Here is a 25,220-nt window from a genome sequence, read left to right as displayed (position 1 = left end):
TTACTCTATAAGAAGAAATGGGAAAAAGTGATCCAAAATTTCAAGTACTGTATTTGCAAACTTTTAATGCTATATTTATTAATTTTGTATTCTTGAAAGCGCATAGTGCAGTGGTTTTGTCGGTAACACTACTGCTATGAGCGACTTACTTCGTTGGATTCATCGCTGCTATGAGGATTATGCCCTTCTTCACTGCGGTTCGGAAATCCGGGAATTTCCCGTATCTAACTAGTTGCGTAATCGCTGGTAACCTCTTCCATTGCACAGTGCGTACAGTGACAGTGACGTTGGAGAACGTTGTGATTTTCTGGTTCAGTGTAGTGCGTGTGATTTATATATTAATTTAACTGCGGTTGTTCTTAATATAAATTATACAGAAATTTCGTGGGGTGAGTTCGGTGAATTGTTCCAATACGAAAGCAAAATGAATTTCCCAACTCCTCCAAAATATATAACCTTACTCTATAAGAAGAAATGGGAAAAAGTGATTCAAAATTTCAAGTACTGTATTTGCAAACTTTTAATGCTATATTTATTAATTTTGTATTCTTGAAAGCGCATAGTGCAGTGGTTTTGTCAAGATGGTCATTTTTTTAAAAGAAAAAATACTCGAGACTTCCATTGTACATGAAAAATATTTAAATTATTTTAATTCCTTTGTAAAATTATATAGCGACTTTTTTTAGCGACTTGGCAGGAGGCGTTTAGCGACTTCTAGCGACTTTAGAGTACTAAACTAGGGACATTTCACACTGGCGAGTTGGCAACAGTGATTACCCTGCCATCTGTTGGTAAAAAATCAGCAGCGGTGTCGGAATTTTGAGTGTAGTAGGGTTTGATTATAATTGAATAACATGTTTTAATTTGTGTGAATATCTTACGGGAGCAATATGCCATTAGGAATGTATACAGTATTTTCCTTTTATTAATCAGTGTATGAGAGTTTCGAAAACAGTGCTGCATTCCAGCAAAAATGGAATTTAGTTTTGTCTTCGTGTGATTGACAGTGGCTGTATGATGACTTCCTTATTGGTAAAACATCGTAATTATAAAACGAGAAAGAAAACATGAATATAAGCAAACGAAACATATGCTTGCATACAACAGAACGAGAATATTTTAATACGCAGTTTGTCATGTGAGGACGAAGTAAGTTTTATAATAGTTTTAGTGTTTGAGATATTTTCTTAAGCTTACAAAAGGTAAACAATAGATTTAGTGGCTCCCGACAAATTTTATGCAAGGGCTCTCAACGTTGTGAACTCCCTCCCCGCGCCATAATTATTTTCTCGCTGTATATAATTGCATACACACTTATAATTGGCGCTGATATAGTGGCTTATCATTGGAGGTGGTGATAAAACCGTTGATGCCAGCACGGTGCATATTCCATACAAAAAAAAAAAAAAAAAAAGGAAATTTTTCTCTATAGTGTTTACTGCCAATCGTATATCTCAAAGAAAACTGTCAGTTCATTTGACTGATACAATAAAAATATTGCTCTTAAATTGCACTGTCCCACTTTAGAAGCGTAAGTGCCGACAATAACATGTTAAGTTTCAAAACACCGAGTTGAACAAGTTGAATGATACACATGGTTGGGATCTGAGACTATGCGTACATCCTTCTCAGTTTTTTGTCGCTTATAATGGCCCCACTGAACCTTACCTGTCCCAAATGTGGTAGTCATGTAGCACAGTGTAAATAGTATGCAAAAGTATGTGGGAATAACTACTGGGAAAGTTCTAGTTTTCGACAGTAATTTTTGGTGGCCTTCTGAACCTTACCTGTACCAAATCTGGTAGTCGTGGCGCACGTTATAAATATTATGCGCAAGTATATTGGAATAGCTATTCGAATAATTCTAATTTTCGACAGTTACTTGTTATAACCCCCCTGTACTTTACCTGTGCTAGGTGGACTGTTGTTAGATTGCCCATGCAAATATTTTGTGGTAATATAATGAAGTAACGAATGGAATAATAATAATTCCGCTACAGTCATCCCGGCAAGTCTTTACTTTGACTCAAACAGTGACTGCAACCGATTCATCTCACCCAGTTCCCGGAGCAATTTAGGAATCATTCCTAAACTGCTCCGGGAACCGGGTCAGATGAATCAGTTGCAGTCACTGTCCAAGACAAAGTAATGTACACTATAAGTACAAGGGCCAAAATGTACTGCAGCAGAATAACAAGTGCACCACTGAAAAATGATTGCTTAAGGTATAGAAGGTGTATGCAGGGAGAATGGGTGTATTTCGTGGATTTACGTATGGATCCGTGTAACCAATCTGCACGGTAAAAATCAGCGATTGACTATATTAAAAGGTAGTATCCAAAAGTAAGATGTCCTAAATGAAGTTGAGATTCGTTTGTGTTTGATTGGTTTGTTGTTTTATAGAAGGCCTCTTAAAGGAAATCTGCACCAAGGTATGTAAGTGCAAGTGAAAGTGTAAATGAAGGGGCAAATCACGTATCTTTGTATCATAAAAGTAGTGGTTTCCCACAAACCTCTTTTACGTGTATTCACAACAACGATAACCTTGATAGCACTCGTGTTTTTAATTGGCCATTTAGCACAGATTGTTGTTTTCTGCAGAAGACCTCTTAAAATGAATCTGCACCGGGAAATGAAAATGGTACCTTGACGAAATTCTGCGTATGCCAGTGAAATTGAACGATACTTTGCTCTATCACATAATTATGTTAAATATCTCGCTTTTTAAGTTTGGCTTTCAGTCTAAAATAATTTGTAAGTTTTAACGGCATTCGGGGATTTTCAAGCTATAATCTTAGCCTTGACTATTTTTCTGATCTGGTACCACCTGTCAGTTTACACGCTGTAAGCTGAAGGTTTGTGTTAAGGTATGTGTTATGTCGTTAATGAAGTAAAGTATATTAAATAATGTATCAATGCATGTTTGTTTTATTATGCGTAGAAGTTTTTAATTCACTCTAGATAATATTTTGTTCCTGTTTGTTAGTAATGTCATGCCGTGCTGGGGGAGATGAAGTCAAAATTTTAGTGCCTATTCTGTACGTGTGAGTGCACGGGAAACGAAACCAATTGGTAGTTCTCAATAATTTGTGAGTATACACTGGACACCTTTAGCTTCAGTATGTTTGTTGCATCTTATATTTTCCGAATAGCTAAATCCTATGTGCGCCACAGTGTAATGGATGAGTGAAGTCAATTCGTTTATTTCCGTTCTCAACCTAAGTGCAAGGAGAAAAAATACGTCCACCAAGTAAGCAAAGCATAGACCAGGGCGATTCATTCATTTTCATATAATAAGTTACCCTTCTTGACTGATCTGTCAGACTCCCTCTTTCAGAAATCTAATTCAAAATAGCAGTTTGTTAATATTTAACACAAAATATAAGCGTTGTAGTTTTCATACGCAACCACAACTTCCAATGCCTGGAAACATATGAACAACAAACAGCGCAAATATGTCACGCTTAACTGATAACTTTCGTTTCATGTTATATAGCTTCGGAACAGCTAGAAAATATGTCTGCTGTCATGAAACGATTGTAAACGTACTTTATTTTACCCCCCCCCCCCCAAAAAAAAAATCTTGATGCTCTTAACATTTATGTTTCGTGTATTGTAGCTTGTAGTACTATGCGGATGGCGGCGCGTAAAGGTAGTCACTATGTTAATTCTGCAGGTTAAGTTTAAAGAAGCAATTCGAAGTAATTTTTAAAATATTAGGCTCAGGTCCGGTTTGGGTAATCGCTTATGAATCCATTTTATATCTACTTTTTTTTCTGTGACACCATTACACAGTGTTTCTTATCAATTACTGTCGTTGGTGGAGATTAACTTTCGGAGGGCTTAACTATTGTGGGAGGGGTATTATTTAGTACCTTGCCCAGATCACTTAGTAGTGATTACGGTTTGTTACTTGCAACTGTGGTGAGCGTAATTACATTATAGATGTATTGCATGAAAACTATAGTGTATAATTTTCGAACCAACTTGTGCTACGTGGCCACTATAAAACGCACATGCTATCTAACCGAGTCACAGTAGGATGAACCAGAGGAGGTGGAGTGACGCTGGGGAGGTGCATCTGTAGTGGACAGGCGCTTCAGAGACGGTGGGTGTACGCAGAAACAACGGATCATTATAATTTACAGATTTGGGGAAATACTGAATGCCATCTGTTATGGGTATAAATAGTGCGTTCTCACATACTTCGTTAACAGGATGGTGCAAAAGACCAACCAATTTGCGGTAAGTGGCCTGTATGAGCAAGAATTTTATCTAAGCCGCGTAAAGTTAGGTTGAAGCTTAAGGACCTTCGCGGGAGTGCGTCTGTAGCCAGGGGCCTCGCGATGGTGGGTGTGCCCGTAAAAGGATATTTTTCAGAAAGATTATACGTGTTACTTATGTACATTTTGAGAAGTTACAGTAGCGTATAATAAGAAATTAAGGTCACACCTTGCACTAAAGCGTTACATTCACATCACTTCGCTTGTTCATTTCTTCCTTAGGGACATAAAAGCATCCATATTGCATTATATATTTCTACATGATTAGACATGTCAGGGGTGAGATTCCTTTGTAATCTGATTACTTACACATTTGTCTTTCGGTATCAGTAAATTTTACGAATCTTCAGTCTCCTAAAGTGGACAGGCACCAGTAAATTTTAAGTTTTACATTACTGATCTTACAATGCTGCAAGATATTTGCAACGGATGATATTAATAACTGTTAACATGGCACAGATTATCCTGGGGAGGGCCACCAGATATAAATCTTTAAAAAATGAAAATATATCCATATTATTTTACTAAATATTATGTTGAGTGGCATGGCAATACCCCACGTGTAGGCGAAATTGAAAAGGACCAATAATGGTGAGTATACGCGGAGCAAAAGCAAGTGTGGAAACTACTCACTAACATAGTAATCACTGCAGACTACAAGAATTAGCTTTGCATTACGATTTTTTAGGGCACCGAAAGTAGTAAGTCGGGCGCTGTTTAAAACCAGTGTGTTTCGAAATGTCTTGTGTACTGTACATAACTTGTTAGGTACGTGAGAGTTTATAATGGGTATAAGTATTTTCTTTACTGAGAGCTTCATGTTTTTCCTTTTTGGTGCTAGTTGTAAAGTGTGCCCGCATATTTTTTAAGTATTACTTGCACTCTGATTCGTTATCTATGTCGTATTTTTTTAAATTTGCATATTTACATGCTCATGCTTGTCAGGTTATATTCGGTTCCCCATACTATTAGTTTTTGTTTTCACTTCAAAATAACCATGGTTTTGTTTCTTATGGCTAGTTTAGCTTCGGCTTTAACCTTTTTGATTTTAATTGACTGAATTGTCAATGATCTTGAATAATTATATAATATGGTAATTTTAGAGAGAGAGAGAGAAAGGGAGAGATCGTTATGTGACTGCACAAACCAATGTAAAAGTTATTTAATATTCTCATACTGATAATGATTGACGTTGTCATATCGAAACATATAGGAATTAAACTAGTAACGGCGGGTGCTTAAGCAGATCGATTGGTTGGGTTGAACCTTAGCGTTCCTTCCAGCAACTAGTCTGAGGCGTGGATGTGTAGGTAAACATGGAATCCGAACTCCATTAGCTCACCGCGAATCCAATCCGGGTGTCCGTTACGGTAACTATCCGAAAACGAGGTTGTGATTGCTGAAGTGTAGTTTAAGATTAGTGTTGTACTGTATTTTTTTTTTTTTTTTTTTTTTTTTTTTTTTTTTTTTTTTTTTTTTTCAAGTCTTTCGTGCCTTTGCATTTCTGTTTTCTCCAGGAAGTTTTCTTTCTAAATATCGAATTGTCTTTGGCACGTGGGGTCTTGGTTCGATTCGTAGCCAAATAAGTTTGTGGTGGACAACATCGTATCCATGGGTTTTCTCGGGGTACTCCCGTTTCCTCCCATATTTCATTCCACCAATTCTTCCATCATTATTAACTTGCTTTAATCATCGTCTCCCTTAGCCTAAAGGGCTTAAACGTAGGACATTAAAGTGAATTACCGGTACTTCGTTTGACTTTCATATATAGACTTGTCTTTGGTCCACTGAATAATCGTCTTAAAGAAGTTATTTACAAGAATACAATTACGTAATGCAAATCATTCTTAGGATATTCATTGTTCTGTTCCTTTGTCTGTGTCGTCTTCTGGTAATAATCTTAGTATATGGATTGAAGACTAGGCCATGGCCAATATTATTGCATGAGTACTTTCATATGTTTCTGAATTCAAACATTTTTTTTCTTTTTCGCAATTTTGCGTTTAAAAATATGAAGTGGTCTTGCTTTCTCGACATATAATGTGGAATGTTTCTTTACTGAAAGAAATCATGAGCTTCCATTAGGCTCTAACTTGACTCTCTTTTTCGCGTGCTGTTTTAGCCTTGAACTTTCTCGGATTCAGCGGCCCCTTCCAGTAAGGAAGACTATGGGAATTCTGTATCTGATTCGATTTTTAGTGTAGCTTTCTAGTTAATATGCTGAAAATGTACCCAGTATGTGTTGTAGATGTATTTTTCTGTAATCTTTTGTCATAAAAATAGGAATTTAGGATTGAGAAATATATGGTAACACCTCCATAATGTAATCCCTGTGATTGTGTATTTCCATGAAGTAATGTCACCTTTTCCAATTTTCATTGACAGGTAAGCACTTTACAGTGATCCGTTTTAATTGGAATGGCCCACGTTACGTTACCTATACCAGTTTAATGGGGAACATATATATGCTAGACGTGTGTAGGGTACACGCAAAACTTGATTAACCCTTCCATTACGCGGGGCCATGATCAGTCTTGATTTAAGTAATGTTATGGTAGTGTAAATTAAAGTTATCACAGAAGTAGAAGTTCGTTAGGGTACTAAAATCACTAATATTACTAAAATCAGTTTTAATTTTTGTGAGTTTAATGACTTATGTTTATACCCCAAGCCTAAAAGAGAAACTGATTATGATAATGAACGAAATAGTGAAGTACCTTTCTTCATTCCACCATTTCACTCATTTGTTATCATCACCGTCTGCTTTAGCCTAGCCGGCATAACTGTGGGACCTAAAACTTAAAGTTTTCCTAAATGGGGTAGACCATTTTTGCAAAATGCCGAATTCGAATTTTGGACCCCACTCTGTGACGTACCTCTTTTTGTTCAGGGCGCCAAAGTAAATACATCTTTGCTCTATTGCACCAACCAAGGATTAACTTGTGGATAAGGATAGAACTAAACTTAATCATCGATAAGAGGATAATGTGCTTCACCAACATTAATCTGAAGATTATTTAGATGAATCACCAGATTAAAATTATACGCCGGAAACATGAGATTAATCCGCAATTATCGTTTTGTAGATAATCACACCTGTGAGTTAATTGTTACTGTGGTTATTTCAATCGTCCCTAAAGCAAGAAAGAATGATATTTGACTAATAATCTATCATTAACCACAATGTAACAATTAAAGTACCAAGTTTGCACTACTTTATTATAATATTTATTTTATTAATTAGATTATATCTATACTGTAGTTTGTGAATTAGAGAAATTAGGTTTCCGTGGTCACCGAGTACAAATGGACACATTAGTTTAGTTTCTGAGTTTTTCTTACATTTAACGTGATTATCTTTATAAGATACTACCTTACTACATGCGACTTTCTTGGGTTCAATTATATTTTATGGCATACACATCTCCATTCATTCATTTGACAGACCTCTTGGCGTTTAAATCTTTATAATTTTGCTTTACTAGATTTGTTGGCACGTTCTACAACCTTTTACCGAGATTCTAGTTGCTTGCTGGTGCACTGTTAATCGAAAACAAAAAAACAAATTGTATCGTGCTTTCAACAAGGAGTAAGTAGTAACTTTTTTTTTTTTAACCACCATATGTAATTACCTGGTGTGTATAGTTAACATTAAAAAAAAATCGTGCAGATTTTCCGTACGGATCTGCATGTTCATGAAAATTTACAGAATCAGTTTGTAATACTATTTCAGTAGACAGTCCGTAAATAATCTAAATATGTTGTGTTCCTACCGTGCGAGTCATATCTACGTAGAAGCACAGTAATTAAATTTTAACCTTTTAGGCAGGGATTCGTTCGTAACGTCGCCATTAATTACAGTACACGAAAAAAAAAAAAGAGAAAGAGAAAGAAAAAGAAAAATGCAATAACTGAAGTCAGTGTGCTAAATCATGACACTCAATCATAGAAGTGTCCAGGAGTTAACGAATCCACATAGAGTGTTTGTGAAATTTACGTTAGTAATGTGTTGTTACTTTTGGACACAAATGTGCAAGGAAATGGGAACACACCAAGATATTACCTATTACAACTTCTTTTATTTCGTACAAATACATAATTCAACACGTGATGTGTTTTTATGCCATATATAGTGTTTGCACTATCCTCGTTTATGTGTATACTGGCCGTCGTTGACGCGCCTTCTTTCTTCGGGCGCATCCCCTATTCGTGCTTTTTAAAAGAAATGGCCACCTAGCACAAGTTGGTTAGTGTTTTTGCGTAATAGTTCTCTTAATAATCTGCACAGAGAAATAAAAGGCCACATCCTAAAAATGATTTAAAGTATAGAGGGTATGATTACAGACAAAGAAGTGTCCGTATATATGCAATGAAGTTAGGGGTGAATCCGTACAATAAATCTGCACCAAAAGATGTGATCAAATTTATAGTGGCATCTCCAGTTGGTAACATTATAGGTCTTCGTGAAATATAGTTGTAGTGGGACTAATGACGTCAAAAATATTTCGTTATCTGAAAAGTCATCTTGTTCTGCCCTTTGAGTGTACTGTGACTGGCCACTACTCCCATCAAATTCTCACTTGGACAAAAGTATCAGTGACTAGTTTTCTAGGATGTGGTTCAATACTGGCTCTTGGAATTGTAGCAGTCGATGTGTAGTATGATCTACTAAATATTGAAGAAAAGCTTCAGTGTGTTTTAATGAAGTTACATTTTGTGGACAACACCCCTTTCTATCAACCAGAATTCTTTTATATGATGGCTGGACGCCAGCATTAACTTTTTTTTGCCCCTTGCCTATGAATATTTTGTTTCACCTGCCTCGAGGAACAGAGCTGATGCGTAATCTTCTGCGTAGCTCCCAACAGCGCGGCTTTCGGAAACAGACTACCCAACTCTCCTAATTTTGATTGCTTTTGTAGGCGATTTCTGCATTTCGTTAATTAATTTTGCAGAGTCTATGTTGCCACTTTCTCTTTGCTTCATAGCTACTGCAAATGTTGAAGATTCTACACTGTCGGAAACCAAATCCACAATCCTCCTTCTCTTCGATCTAACACTGTCTTCATCAAAGTCCACTTCGGTCGTCCTGTCTTAGAAGTAGAAGAAGATGGAGTTCAACATTCATTTTGGAAATAAAGTCTTGGTTCAACCACTGCGTTTTTTTTTTTTTTCTGTCTATGTCTGTGAATTTCTACATGCCTTGCACAGTCGGCAAAATAACTCGCTACAAAATCGCGAAATATCCCTGTCAATACGTTTCCCCTCCTTGTCTGAATCTTCTATGCCTCTTTCTTGTATTACGTGGTTTAACATGAATGACTTCAGTTCCTGTTAAATGAACGGAGTTCGTCTCGCCTTCTGTGTCATTTGGTATAGGCAGATACTATTTACAATAAAATCTAAAACCGCAGGAAACTTTTTTTTTTTTTTTTTTTTTTTAAGGAGGTAAATCGAGAAGAATCACATAACATATAACAGTGGATTTCAGCATCGGGAAACACCGGGAAAATTTTACAGCTCTGCATAATTACAAGAATAGGATTTCAAATTAAATTAGTCACAATGCTATGTATGAACTCATCAAGAACCAACTGTGTATTTTAAAATGTATTACTTTATGAAGTTAACTAGAGAAAGTAAATTCATATAACACATCACTCATCGGAAATAATAACCGCAGATGACAGTTTCTTATATTGAAACAATGGGTATTTTACCGCACTAATGCTGCCGAGCAAACCATACGCACACAACCTACTAATTCAAGCTATGATCCCCCTGTGGTAGGAGGCTTATCTCCGTAGCTTTCAGTTTTATTACTGCCACACATACTAGAGACAATATGCAGTCGAAAAGTGAGAATATTTGTACTTCAAAAACTACAATTTTGGGCCTGTCGGAACCACTGTGCACAGTACTGAACTTACTTGAAGCGTTAATGTATTTCACTATAACAATGTTTTGCTTCCTGTGATGTCTTTGATTCAGACTCTGGGGTGAAGAACCGCCTTTCTTAATCTGCACTCATAGTTTATTTGATTGTTGTCAGATTGCGTAGTAAAATATAATTTTACTGATCACAATAATATTGAAATCAGAAATAATTAAGATGATCGTCAATGTGGAATTTGATATAGAAATGGACATAAGAGTGCAGTAATCTAAATGTGATTATAATATTTTTAAATGAGTTGAAGAAGAAACTAAAGATTATTTTCGTAGTGACTATTAATGGTAAACATGCGAAGTATTGGTAAGAATAATTAGTATGATGCAAGGGATCTATTTTTGAGTCTCTGGTCCTATTAATGGAAAACTCAGCATCTTTTTTAATTCCCTGCAGGACACGTAAGATACAGTTCGTTTTATTCAATATTTTTCTGTGTTTATTCTCGGGAAATGCTAAAGTTCGCGTGAAAGAGGGCTATGACTTTTTTTTTTCTTTCTTTTTTAACAGTTTGTATCCTACAGCACTTCGACTCTCCTACACAATATCTGTGAGACGGATACATATGTGCATACAGTTTTGTTTCTTTGTAAGAACTCATTCGACAGCAATGGCTGTCTTCAATTTGTTTATCCAGAAGCAGATCAGCCTCACCTTCTGTATATACCGTAGAACTGTTTGGGCGTGTCGTGATCTTATACAACGTGTCGTTTTATAGACAATTTTATCTATAGTACTCTCGCAAAAGGAATTAAGTTCGCTCACCTTATTCACGTGATTATCTACGAGGGTCTGACATACAGCGACATTTCATATATATAGTGCATACGGAAGAAAATATAAAAAAATGAAAGACTATTTTAAACATGGTCATGACATAAAAATATACACTATGAGCTCTTCAGCTAAAATGTTTCATCACAGAGAGAGAGGGAGATAAAAGTAAGAAATGTTACAGTGCAAGGTCAGCTGGTCGTGCGACCATGTTCCTAGGCTGTAAATAATTAGGTTCAGCGGAGGAAGCTATACCTAGTGGGATGGGTAGGTGTGTTTAATGGTAAGGGCGCAAAGGAATGATAAATGAAAAGGAAAAATTCATAATTTATGAAAGAAAGGAACATTGAAAATGTGAATTAATGAAGAAATTAACATTGAAATGTTATTATTGTTTTTTTTTTTTTTTTTTTTTTTTTTTTAATTTCTGTTGTGATTAATATTAATAAGAATACGTAAAATGTGTTTTCAGTACGTTCTTGAATTTTTATTGTTCTGTTTTCCTATCTTTTTTAGTCTCCTGCACAGCTAGTAACGTAGCTGTCTCATTAGATTTATCTTACTCCACTAAACCCCATCTGCTTTGTGCAGGCTGATAGCCAAAAAGGGGGCGCTGTCCGCCCTAAATTATGTTTTGCCCATTGTAAAACAAAAGGTTGTAGATGACTTTTTTTAATTCATTCAAAATTAGGTATGGAATCCTTAAAATTTTGTGTCCCAATTTAGTGTATTTTACTAGTTTGTGCATAAAGTGATTTTTTTTTTTTTTTTTTTTTTTTGTAGATACACCGAACATTTCCTATAGCAAGATATCCAAATGAATTGAAAGTTTTTTTTTTTTTATAATTTGTGTGTTAATGATAAGCCTTCCTATTCTGTGTGCTGTAAATTTGTCAGTATAATATATATCTTTATCATTGCCTCTCAGTACTCTCCCCTCATTCCCTCATCAAGAAATCGTGCTGGCTACGGGCCTGACAACCTTATCGCATGATCACTTCATCCTACATTCCAACATGACACTCACCCAGATGCTTCTTACTTGTCTGTCCTTTAATTTCTCTCCAGTTTTCTCCCTCCTATTGGATGAAGCTTTTGAGCTAAGGTGTTCATACTGTTTATTAATGTATTTTTTTCTCTCTCTCTCTCGGGCCGCGGTGGCTTAGTGGTAGAGCGTTCACCTCTGGTGCTTGGGGTCCCGGGTTCGATCCCAGCCTCCGCCAAGTGAACTTTGTGATTGACAAACACCGTGTGCGTTGGTTTCCTCGGGGTTCTCCCGTTTCCTCCCACTTTCTTCATTCCACCATTTCATTCATTACTCATCATTACCGTCTCCTTTAGCCTAACCGGCATAACCATGGGACGTAAAGCTCAAAGATTTCATTTATTTTTTTAATTTTTTTCTTGATTTTCTGGTAATTACAGTATTTATTCGATTGTAAGCCCTGACCGGAAATAAGAATTAAAATGAAATAGAATGTATTCGTAAAACATACAAAAAAAGTAATAAATTCTCAGGTTCGATTCCCGGTGGGGACACTCGGTCGAAAACGTGTAGCGTCTTTTTAGGTCAACCATCTTTCATGAGGTTTTTCTTGGACTTTCCTCATTTATACTATGCAAATACCAAAATCATACCTAACATACAGGTCCCAGGCCGCTTCCTTCCTTTCCCTTTCCCCGGATAGTGTGCTCCCCGAGGGACATCATCCCTCAGACGACGGGCCTAAGAAAATAGATGACGATAATCGTAAGAAATATGTATGAAGAAATAAAATCAGGAATAGATATCCTTGCTGAACGTTTACAAATTATTCTAAATTAATGCGTTTTTAATGTTAAAAAAAATTTCTATGAATAATTGAAAAGTCTGCTAAATCCAAACATGACCAATGTACAGTCCGCACCAAAAAACTTGCAACATGAGCATGTAAGTTTATTGTGAAACGACGAAGTCTTTTGCTCCAAAATAAGTGTGCAAGGGGGGACGCCGAGTTTTCTCCTGACGTGATTCGTGCCACTTAGACATTATGTTGATTCCCTGCACTGTTAGGCGTTCGTTTCAAAATAACATGTTCATGTTGCTTTTTTTTTCTGCGGACTGTACAATTTGAATTTCGTTCTTAATAAAATCTAATTTAAATCTATTCAAGTTAAAAATGAAATCATTAAGTTTTACGTCCCACAGCTATTCCGGTTAGGTTAAAGAAAACTGATGACGACGACAAATGAATTAACATGGTGAAGTGAAGAAAATGGGAGGAAACGAGAGAACCACGAGGAAACCCACGCGCACGATGTTTGTCCACCACAAAGTTTACTTGGCGCGAGTTGGATCGAACCAAGGACACCATGCACAAGAGGTGAACGCTCTACCACTGAGCCATCGCGGCGCCATATTTAAATTAAAATAAAACCTACTGACCTAATGACACTTGTGTCTATACGATTGAAAACATTAATGGCATTTTTTTTTAAAGTTTTTTTCTTTACCGTTGACATACGGTGTCGTCTACTTAGCCATGTTAACAATACCAATTTTAAGCCGAGGGTCGTGTAGACTCCCCGTATAGCGACGAGAATGTTCTGGGTTGTAGTTTTACAAGCATTTAAACGTAGTTCTGCATAACATGTCGTTTGTTAATTTTGTATCACTTGGAAATCTCAATGATTTATATTCAGTGAACAAGACCTGAGAGTGCAGTCGTTTGTAATAGACTCAAGCCATACACGTTTAGTTCTACTGAGGTTCTCAACGACCATTCACTTCGCCAGCCTTCTCTTATCATTAGTTGGACTCAATGGACAAGAAGCAAAGGATTTTTTTTTTTTTTTTTTAACCATCTTATGCTACTTTGTTGAATATGTCCTTGATGAGCTTGTTGCCATCTTATCCATTCATAATTTCATTAATGCTAGCTGCAAAAAACAAGATTTTATGGAGAATATTACAGGGAATTCGACATAAATGTAATGAAATATTTGAGTTTTACGTCCCATAGTCATGCCGCGTAGGCTGAAGAGGCGATGGAATGAAGCATGTTGGAGGAAACGGTAGAACCGAAGGAACCCCAAGCACATGGTGTTTGCTTACCAGAAATCCCATGTAAATTCCTCGTAATGTTGGAATGAAATTGAACGGGGTGAAGTTGAAAGCAGTTCTGAGTTGGTCCTCAGGAGTTCTATCTAGTGATGCATAGGACGTTTCATTCAGTTGTAATTCATTGTAGGGAATACACTGCATGCTAATTGCACGTTGATGACTTCCTTTACATTGATATGAATTGCCGCTCCATTGTTTCTAGAATTCGAAATGGCGCATCTTGAAATTTAGCTTTGCCGCGATTTTGGTCAGTCCTAGCTCTGAAACTATGCACTTTGCCCAACAGACCTATATCTTTTTGATGTGAGGAATCACGTTTGGAATTTGACGGTATAGTTGATTAACACTCTGTATTATTAAGTATTCTGCCTTTTGACATGTTCTGGGACTAATAAGAGTTTTTTTCTCTTCTTAATTTTCAGTTTGAGCCTGAAAATATTTCTTCCATGTTTCTCTATTTTTAGCTTCCTTTTTTAACTCCCAATATTTCTTCTATTTTTTCAAATCTTCGATCACTTGTGGTACTCTTCTTCCTATTCCTCGCCTTCCTTCCATCTTTCCTTGTATGGCGGCATAAAGAAGACAATTTCTTCGCAAGATGAGTCCAATCCAATTGGCCTTCCTACGAAAGATGCTGGCTAGAAGCGTCATCTTCTCTCCTATCCGTTTTGAAACATCATCGTAGTTTCTCTTTCTGTCCATTTTATGTTCTGATCTTTCTCCAACACCACATTTCGAAGCTCTCTAAATATTTCTTGTTCAACTTCCGTAATGTCCATATCTCTGAACCTTACAGTCCAATACTCCAGATATAACACTTGACCAATTTCTTCCTTAGTCCAATATTAAGGCTGCTAGTTAAGAGTGATCTTTTCTTGTTGATGCTTCTTTGGTAACATCCTGTACATATATAAAATTTGTCCAGTCAATAAAGATTCAGGAACGTTACACCACAATATAAGGGGTATTTTCTGAAAAGTCCCCACCCCTCCCCCTCTTGCTTTCCTCTCTACCCCCCTAAACCCTGTTAGACTTGCATTTTTTTTAAGGAAAATGTTGACTTTCAGTTAAGTAGCTACTACTTCAGCACTATTCTTCCGAATATCATGGAATATACATCATTCTCTTCAGAATAATTTCCATTCTTTCAAGTGGTATCATGCGTATGTTTGGATCATGTATGTGTGAAGAGAAATTCGGTGTAAAATAGAGAATTTTCCCTCCAAATAATTCCTTTTCTGAAATAGGTGCCCTTTGGAGTAATCCTGGCAACAGGTACCTGAATATAATCTACCTTGCAAAATTCTGTGGTCCATATGTAATGTGTGTTCGAGCGTTTATTGCAATATCTAGCAGGGTTGACTGGTTTAAACCTTGGCTTAAACTAGCTGTTTAAAACAATAAAATAAATAAATAAACTGGTTTAAACTAAAAAAACGAAAAATGTTCGTAAAATATTGATGAACACACATTTGTGGGCTATCACGTTTCATTTCCGTATATTATTCGTATTATATTCAGACCTAAATACCCCATTCATTAGTCAAAGAGATTATACAAGTAACTTTTTTTTGTTTGTTTTTGAATGTTTCTTTTGTGATTTTTTATAGTTATTATTGTAATTGCAATCAAAGAAAAATTCTAAATATTGTTTCGTTTTAATAATGTTTACTATTGGTAAAATACATAGAAATGCTGTACTTTTTTTTTTTTTTTTTTTTTTGGAGGGGGTCATACTCACCCCACGAGAGGCATTTATTGAAATCAGAAGTGTCTTTGGTATCTATTTATGTATAAATGGGTTAGAGCCAAAGTGGACTCAAATAATTCGTATCTTGATTTACCTTTCTTACCTTTATGCAAAATAAGTCGTCGTATTTCTTTAATTTGGACAGATAGAAGTCGTAGTGAACTAACTTGGACTTAATTGCTCTTCTGTACTCTGCAGTATTTTGAAATTGTCCATATGTAATTCTGTATAACGATTTCACTTGTGTAACTGTTTATTTTTTTGTCCTTTTGAAATGACTCTTGGCAGTTATATTAACAAGTATGCAAAAAAGAGTACAACGTATTTTGTATGAGGAGACCTTCGTGAGTGAGTCAGCAGACGTATGGCATTTGTGGCCAATTAGTCCCGGTTTCGAGTCCAAATGGAGGACAATTTCTCTCGGATGTAAGTTAGAAGCGGTTTGGATTCCGCTTTAAGCTTATGACCCCTTCCGGCATAACCTGGTTGTTGCATAATAACACCAAGGCAAAACAGAATTATTTCTGTCCATATGTGATATAAATACATAGAGCAAATTATTTAAACAAAAATTAAAAAAAAAAAAAAAAAAAAAACTGGTTTAAACAAAAAAAGAGGTTTAAACCAATAAAAACTTTTTTTTCAATAAAAACTATGTTTTTTTACCAACCCTGATATCTAGAATAGTTACAAGGGAGAAATATTTCTCAATCCTGCTTAACAATACCGAATTTCATATATAAATACGGAAAAGTGGGACATATATAAAAATACAAGTTTCCAAACACAATATTAAACATTCAAACATCATGGTTAATATGTCATTCTTTTCAAAATTAAAAGAGATTTTAAATGGTACCATGAGCATGTGTTCATAATGTACAAAAGAAAAGGATTTTGAGATGAATATAAAAATTTCCCTCCAAAAGTCTTTTTTTTTTTTAAATTCGGGAACCCCTGAAGCGGTAGCGGATGCAGATGCCTGAATACAGTCTGCCTTGAAGAATACTTTTGTCTATACATAATGTATGTGCTAAGTTTTGTTGCAATATCTAGAAGAATTACGAGGAGAAAAATATTTCTTAATCCTGTTTGACAATACAAATGAGATACTTTCGGAGAATCGAATCCAGTAATAGTACTCTTACCCTTCTAATATACCAGGAAAATATGACAAACGGAACGATACGTAACTCTTAGTTTTAAAATATATGCATATATATATATTATTAATAAATATATATGTTAATATTTTATTTATAATGGTTGTTACACATTTCGGTTACTATATTTTATTAATTTGTTTATTACTTGTATTATTGCAATTTAATATAGCGAATTTTGGTTCGGTGATTATTCCTAATTTAGATTAGGGCTGTTCCATTATCCACCATGTTGTGGACTGGCAACAATTGGTAGGTGGTTGACAGTGCAAAATAATGTATTTTATACTGCAATAACATAATCAAGAACCACTCATCCCAAACACATTAAATGTAGAAAATAAAATTAAATATTCTACTTTCTATAATATTACTACAGAGTTTATACAATCGACTGATAAAAGTCTGTCCTGTTGACTGATAGAAGTCAATTCAGCTCTCAGTCTAATCTGGTTAAAACAAAATGCTACACTGTTCACACTCGTCATCAGTAAAGTCGATAACATGGTCATAGGCAGGAGAAATATGGCAGAAAAGTTCATTACAGTGTTCACACATAGTGGAACAGTGTAACCCTACATTTCTACGTATAGTTGGCTCAAGATTATTTGCAACTGTGTGTAACGAAACGAAGAACCCAGGTTCAAAAGGCTTAGAGCTTGGTATTGGTATCAAAGCTTTTCTGTAGCATGTTCCATCTTCACCATAACCGTCAAAAACATCCGTCACATTTCTTCCCTATTTGTTTACAATGTACACTGAGTGCTCACTGAATTGCGACCAATCGTCCACACAAGAAAGTGTGGCCAGCAGCCGAACTGACTATATGGCTTACCTCGACTGGTAGTATTGCAGAGAAAGAACACACTCAAGGCTACGTGTTGGCAGACAGCACACTGTTATAAGGGAAGTGGAGGAGAATTGATCCGCATTTTAATAAGGGATGATTGTGGGTACCGTGCCATAGGTGCGTCAATAACCCAGACAACAATACTTATCGCATGCTCCTGTTCCTGTGTAGTGAAGATTTATAAGGAGTGGAAAGAAAATGGAGTAACGGTTTCCAACGGATGAAACTACGGGGCAGGGTTGGAAAAAATAGTTTTTTTTTTTTAAAAAAAAAGAACAAAACGTGTTTAAAACATGAAAAAGGTGTTTAAAATGTTTTAAACATGTTTTAAAACACACAAGAAAAAAAAATGTTTTAAACATTTTGAACAGTTTAAAACATGATTTTAAACATATATATTTAAATCGGGTAATAACTTATTTATTAAGATTTCTTGCTCTTTACTAGCAACCAGAGATATTATTCTAATTCTTTAACAACTGGTTCTGTATATAGGCCCTATCCGTCAGACCATATTTCCACATTTCTGTTATACTGTAGCTGTGTAATGATGTAGCAATAATCTTCCGGATGCAACCTTGAATACCATTTTATACTAATAACAAGTACAGATTTAGAAAAGTGTTTCGGAAGGGTTTTTTCCTTATTAATGGTTATTTCAAAAAAAAAAAAAAAAAAATGCCTGATTTTCATTTGAGGGGGAGCTTGAAGCTTATGAGTAAAGACATAATTAAAATTTCGTTTGTTTTAGAAATTCCGTAATTTCGGAGAACAGGCTTCAGTCCGAAAGACACCCCCACCCTAACCCCTTTCTCAAATCCGTCATTGCTGGTACTTAGTAATAACAACAATTTAAAACATAAGAAACGAAATTAGCCAGGAATCACAGTACACACTCTATATCTATATTCACAGATGGAATTAAGAACTTTTGTCGGAATGGTCGAATGCGGGGCTGAATCCCGGATTTCCCAATAGAAGCGGAAAAGCTAACCACTCACTCATGTTTGTTGTGCTTGACTTAAATATAATTCGTAATTTTTCCTTAAAAAAAAAAAAAAAAAAAAAGGAAAGCTACGTAATGACATGTTGAATCTTCTAAAAAATTCAGAAACCTTTAGGACTGGGTAAACCGTGATGTTGGTTATATATTCCAGAGCCTTGAAAACCAAACGCTCAGATGAACAGTATTACGCATATGATCCATGAACAGAAAATTCAGTACTTTCCTGACTCTAAACAACCCTTATGAAAAAAACAGGCACATGTACAGGCGCATGTAACACAGGCCCTTTATCCACCTGTGGGACAGGCACATGTGCAGGTGCCTGAAAATGACCCCAGTTTGAACGCCCTACACATGCATGTTGAGCAAACATGTACACGGCATGAACAGGTATTACTGCACAGGTGTTTGTATGGTAGATACCCTAGTAGATCTACCATAAAAACGTATGTAAAGTGCCTGTCAGCGAAGAAGACGTGCAAGTACAGCCGCTGTACCAGTATAGAACATGTGATGTACATGTCATGTATAATGTCTGTAACATGCATGCTGAACACAAGTTATACGCGTGTATGATAAATAGCTTTTGCCTGGTACATGTGAAAAGTACTTACGAAACATGCATGTAATGTATGTATACATGTAAAAACCATACATGTGACATGCATGTTGCGGGTATGGAAAACATCTGCTGCTTGCATGTAACAGGTGGAGAACATGGAAAAACCATACATGTGAAATGCATGTTGCGGGTATGGAAAACATCTGCTGCTTGCATGTAACAGGTGGAGAACATGGAAAAATCATACATGTGAAATGCATGTTACAGGTGGAGAATTTATAAAAATTGTACATGTGACAGGTACATGCCACATACATGTTACGGGTTTGGAAAGCCTCTGCTGCTTGCATGTAGCAGATGTAAAACATGTAAGAAACATGTGCTGTACATGTATTATACATGCGCGAAACAGGCCTGTTGCTTAGATGCTTCATTGCATGGAAATAGAATGTTAAGGTATGTAACATACATGTTACAGGTGCATGCCCCATGTATTGTACAAGTATATAAAACCTGTTGCCAGCAAGGAAACAGGTGAAATACATGCGTTGTTACATGTACGAAACATGTTATGTACATGCATTGTCTCGGCATTATACAGGCATGGTATCAACACATGCACCGGAAGTGCACTTAACAAGCATTGTGTATATAGATTACATACACGTTGTGTTAACTAAAGCAGATAAAATGATAGCCATGCATGTAAAAGTAGAAAAATAGATTTCTGAGAATTAATTTGCACAAGTACTGCATGTGATGTACACCCATGTCCAAAATTATTGTCGCATGTCTATAAATATGTTTTTGTAGAAATATAATTTTATAACGAATTCGCGCGGTATTTCTTATAATGTTAGTATGTGTATAATCAGCAGAGACACATATGTGGCAAATTTAATGTCAAAAGAGCAGTAAATAAGAACAATAAAACGAAAATGAAACTTCTTTGTCTATTTAGCAATATTTTGTTTTACACATTCTAATTTTCTTATGTATAATTATTTTCCCATGTAATTTACCACAAATATACATTTCCCGATTATACACATGTATCAGTATTAAAAGTACCCTGCAAAATCATTATCAAATTATATTCTTCCAAGAAGACAGTTATAGATATGCGACAATCATTTTGGACATGTGTACATGCAGGGTAACATATAATACTGAATAAGGAGTAATTATGCAACAAATGACATTACGAAGAGTAATGGAACTAGCTTTTGAGGTCAAAACCTAGTTTGCAAGTGTGCAAGGAGAAAAGAAAATATATACAAAGTTTTGGAACACGCATGTAAATTAGTTCTTACTTGTACTTCATGTACTTGCTAGTCTGTAATGTACAAAATCTGTTGAACATTTTCCTTTCCTCCTTGCACGCCTATAAATGAGTGAAAGTCAGTATTGTTACTTTTCGTAAGGTCATTTCTTAAATACTTATTCTTCGTCTATTATTTTTCTTCAAGTATATGTTACCCAGCATGTACATCCTATGCAACAGTGCTAATTAATTCTGATTTTTTCTACTTTTATATGCTTGAATACAGTTATTTTATCTACTTTAGTTATATGCCATGTGCATATAATCTATATACACAATGCTTGTTACGTGCACTTACAGCGTATATGTTGCTTACGACATGCCTGAATGGTACTAGGACAATGCATATACATCGCATGTTTCGCACATAAAACAACGCATGTTTTTCACCTGTTTCCTTGCTGGCAAGAGATTTTACATACCTGTACAGCATTTGACATGGACCGGTAACATTTGTGTCACCTACATGAACACTTACAACACTTTCGTTGCTTACAAGGAATATTTAGGTTTCCTGAGAGCGCAATACATTTACAAAACATTTTTCGTACATGCTACTATGCTATACGAAACAACGATGGAAGAACTGAGTAACGCGAATTTTCGACTAAAATGCCATTTCCAAGAAGCAAGTTTAACAGGAAATGCCAGAAAAACTACGATTAACGAAAGATATTTAGACGCAATCCTGTTGCCTTTCATAGTTGTTTCATATAAGTACGGTTGTTCCCCTTTATTTTCGCTTATACTTTATTATCTTTTCCTGTTTGGAAGCAAGGTTTGTGTAAATCAGTCACCACGTTTGGACCCGAAAAGAGACCTGGATAAATTTTATTTCATGTCTTACTGTCTGAATGGTAGTTTTATATTTTGAGTAACAAAGCAATTTACGATATACTGATGTACACAATTTATCGTTTTTCTTCCAAACAGGTTTGCTGTATGTCGCCAGCGTGAAATTCAAATGTATTTACAACAAAGAAACACACACGTTTAAGATTCGTTTTGTTTATTAAAGAAATAATGAAATGCTTTCATACAAATGTATATTAAAGACTGAAAATACATTTTTTAAATTCTTGCAAAGAAAATACAATATTTTCTTTGTTCCATCGTTTTATATAAATTATGAAAATCTTAGCAGTGAATATTAAACCAAAAGCAAGTTTACAATGTTAACCGTGCGTCTAAACAAGGGAAGTATCAATGAGCTCATATTGAAACCTACCGTAAAATTTCACTCAGAGGAAGGAAGTCCCACAGAAAAAACACAATAAAGCAACTGCGTTTTTGAAGTGGAGTTAACCTAAATGGCAGATTGAAATGTCGCGTATCCATGTCGACAATAGCACAATACGTTCAGTACCACCCCTTGTCAACTGCCTGTTAATAATAAAAAATCAATAACAACAATGTGGGTACATACTATACCTAAGGGGAAGTCGTACGGTAAGGTGAACCTTGACAGCAGCCATCTTGAATTTAGGTCAAGTTTTGTAAATAGGAATAGGGCCAAATGATACATGATTTTGGGTAAGAATTTAAGCAGAAAAACAATGGTAGCAATAGTTTTAAGATACATGCATTTGGTAAAAAGTTACAGTCATATTTATTGTGTATGTTTCCATGTACACAACTCCCGAATGAAGCAGCTGTCCAACAATTTGTAAAATACAAAAATATAGGAAACACCCTTTATATTTTCCCAATTTGTCCCAAATGTTGTTAAGCAAAGCTACACACTTGTAGGAGATTAGTCGGCAAACTTGTTCCAAATTGGTTGAATAGGGGTGGAGATACAAGCCGGAAAAACGAAAATTCCATTGGTAAAATACAAAATAGTTTAAACACCATGTAATTCTGATGATTTGTTTGAAATTACGGTGGTCACAACTCAATACTTTCGAAAGCGTACTCTGAAAATATGGTTCAAATCTGTTGAATAGGAGCGGAGATAGACTAGATAATACGAAAATTTAGCCAAAATAGTTGATAACAAAATTCTTATATTAAATGCTGTATGTGCAATTTTCCTCTGATCTGTCTCAAATTTTAGTAACATTTAGTTACAAATTTTAGTTATATTTCAATAGCGACAACTTACTTTTGGGCAGCTGCTTCATTCGGGAGTTGTGTGCATGGAAATATACACAACAAATATGCCTGTAACTTTTTACCAAATGTACGTATCTTAAAACTATTGCTACCATTGTTTTACTGCTTAAATTCTTGCCCAAAATCATGTATCACTTTGCCCTATTCCCATTTACAAAACTTGACCTGAATTCAAGATGGCTGCTGTCAAGGTTCACCTTACCGTACGACTTCCCCTTAAGTATAGTATGTACCCACATTGTTGTTATTGACTTTTTATTATTAACAGGCAGTTTACAAGATGTGGTACTGAACGATTGTGCAATTGTCGACATGGATACGCGACATTTCAATCTGCCATTTCGGTTAATTCCACTTCAAAAACGCAGTTGCTTTTTTGTGTGTGGTCTTTCTGTGGGACTTCCTTTCTCTGAGTGAAATTTTACGGTAGGTTTCTATATGAGCTCATTGATACTTCCCTTGTAAGACAAAAGATACAAGTTTTGTTCTATTAACTTAATAAACTCTACATTTCATAATAATTGCAAAGTACCTTACTGCTATTCTTAAATTCTTCGTCTGCAGATGACTCAGGTGTAGTGTTCAATTGTATATCATCCAATTCAAGAAGGTTGAAAAGTACCTATCCTGTCCAACTTTTATGCATATGACTTTTGTATATAATAATTCCTTCGTAAGGATGGCATAATCATGAGTAACAGACGAATCATTATTACAGTGAAAAACGTGTGTTATGGGCAGATTGTACCACTTTTCTGTGAAAGCAGTTTCAGCTTCCATCTTTTCAACATAAAAATATATATGTTCTTTGCAACAAGATTCGCATTCAATAACATATATTTCTATGATCCTACAAACATGTGCTGTGCTACAGTCATCAAGCAAAAAGTAACTGTCATCGTGCTTCCTGTTAGTGCAGTGTTTAGAAGTGCAGAAAAGCATTTTTCCTGTGTGTATATCACCTATTCGAGAACATTTATATATTTTTGCGCTTTCTTTACCAGAAAAACACGTTGCTGTAATAGGAATACCGGACACTTGTGTTAAAATATACTGTGTAGAGCAATCAGTTTTTGTGATATTGGCAAACGAGACTGATTTTGAACTTAAAAGGAATTCTGTAATCTTAACTGTTGCAGATGTTCCGCTACACGCATTTTCTCGTGCAAAGCCATTAACAATCTGTGAACCTATCTCTTGTGTTCCATGCATGTAGTGTTTTAAATTTCCATTTAGTGACTCAAACGGGAAACATGAGAAAGAATACAAAGGTCCTGCATTTTTGACACAATCAGTGAGGTGTAGTAAATCATGTACGTTAGAACTCATATGCTTCCTACCATATAAATGTTCAGTTTGGAAAACAAATGCATGCAAACATTTTTCCATTGCATCCAAATGTTGCACGGAAATTGTACTTGATAAGAAACACGCCACTGGTTTGATGATTTGCAAAGTGTGATTGAAATAATCAGTATTATTGAAAATATCAGAAAATATAGGAAAGTACAGTAAGAAAAGATTCTCAAACTCGATAGCTTTCCAATTTCGACGTTCTTTGATCGATCGTGGAGAACGGGTTAAACATGATGGCGTTTTTATTTCTGTCAAACGCTTGTTGAGTACATTAATCTTGCGGCCTAAGTACCACACTTCATCCTTGTTTTTGGAATCCAGCCAATTCATGACTAAAGAACGAAATATACCCAGACATATACAATGCATGTAATCTATCATTGTACTCTCAATAATCTGATAATTATTAAGGAATGCAAATACACTTATCCCCTTAGCACCAAACTCTTTATTCTCACTATGTCGAGAGTGGTCTGCGTCATTTCGCAGCGGACCTTTAGGATGTGCCACATTGTACGGATAAATACGTAGTCCATGTTGTAAGTACTGTCCTGGTTGAAGACATTTACTGCATCCAAACTTGCCGTTGAATTGTACTAGCTGCTGTACAGCACACTTTGCAGGTTTATCAAACGTGCCAAGAATGGCATGCAAGCGTACCTGAGTGATAACATTATTTTTCAAAGTATATTGTCCTTGTAGAAGAACACCACATTCAAACTTCTTCAATTGTGCAGCTACACATGAATAAAATACAGAATGCAATGAATCGTTCTTTTTAACGTGCAACTCTGGAAGTCCGATGAAAGTGAACAATCCAACTAGAAGAATGTTTTCTGGTTTCCATCGCATCGGTTCATCTATTTCTAATATGGAAATGTAGAATGGCCAGAAAGTGATATGAGAACTGTTAAAACAGGTAACGCCATCAACATTTATGATCCCTGTCAAAGATAAAATTCCATCTTCATCCACTAATAATGG

At 35.7% G+C, this 25,220-nt stretch overlaps 1 protein-coding gene across 1 annotated transcript in view; it reads left to right on the top strand.

Moving 5' to 3' along the window:
• The first annotated feature begins 780 nt into the window (after positions 1–780).
• The window catches only part of LOC145676394 (uncharacterized), a 45,385-nt gene continuing 20,945 nt past the window's right edge, over positions 781–25,220 (top strand). Inside the window, exon 1 of the mRNA XM_081747243.1 lies at positions 781–1,149. The gene's annotated coding sequence lies outside the window, so the exon portion shown is untranslated. The remainder of the gene's footprint in view (positions 1,150–25,220) is intronic.

Source organism: Thermobia domestica, unplaced genomic scaffold (genome assembly GCF_964235325.1).
Source record: "Thermobia domestica unplaced genomic scaffold, izTheDome1.hap1.1 HAP1_SCAFFOLD_142, whole genome shotgun sequence".
Classification (NCBI taxonomy): Eukaryota; Metazoa; Arthropoda; class Insecta; order Zygentoma; family Lepismatidae; genus Thermobia; species Thermobia domestica.
This window is presented reverse-complemented; position numbering and strand designations above follow the sequence as displayed.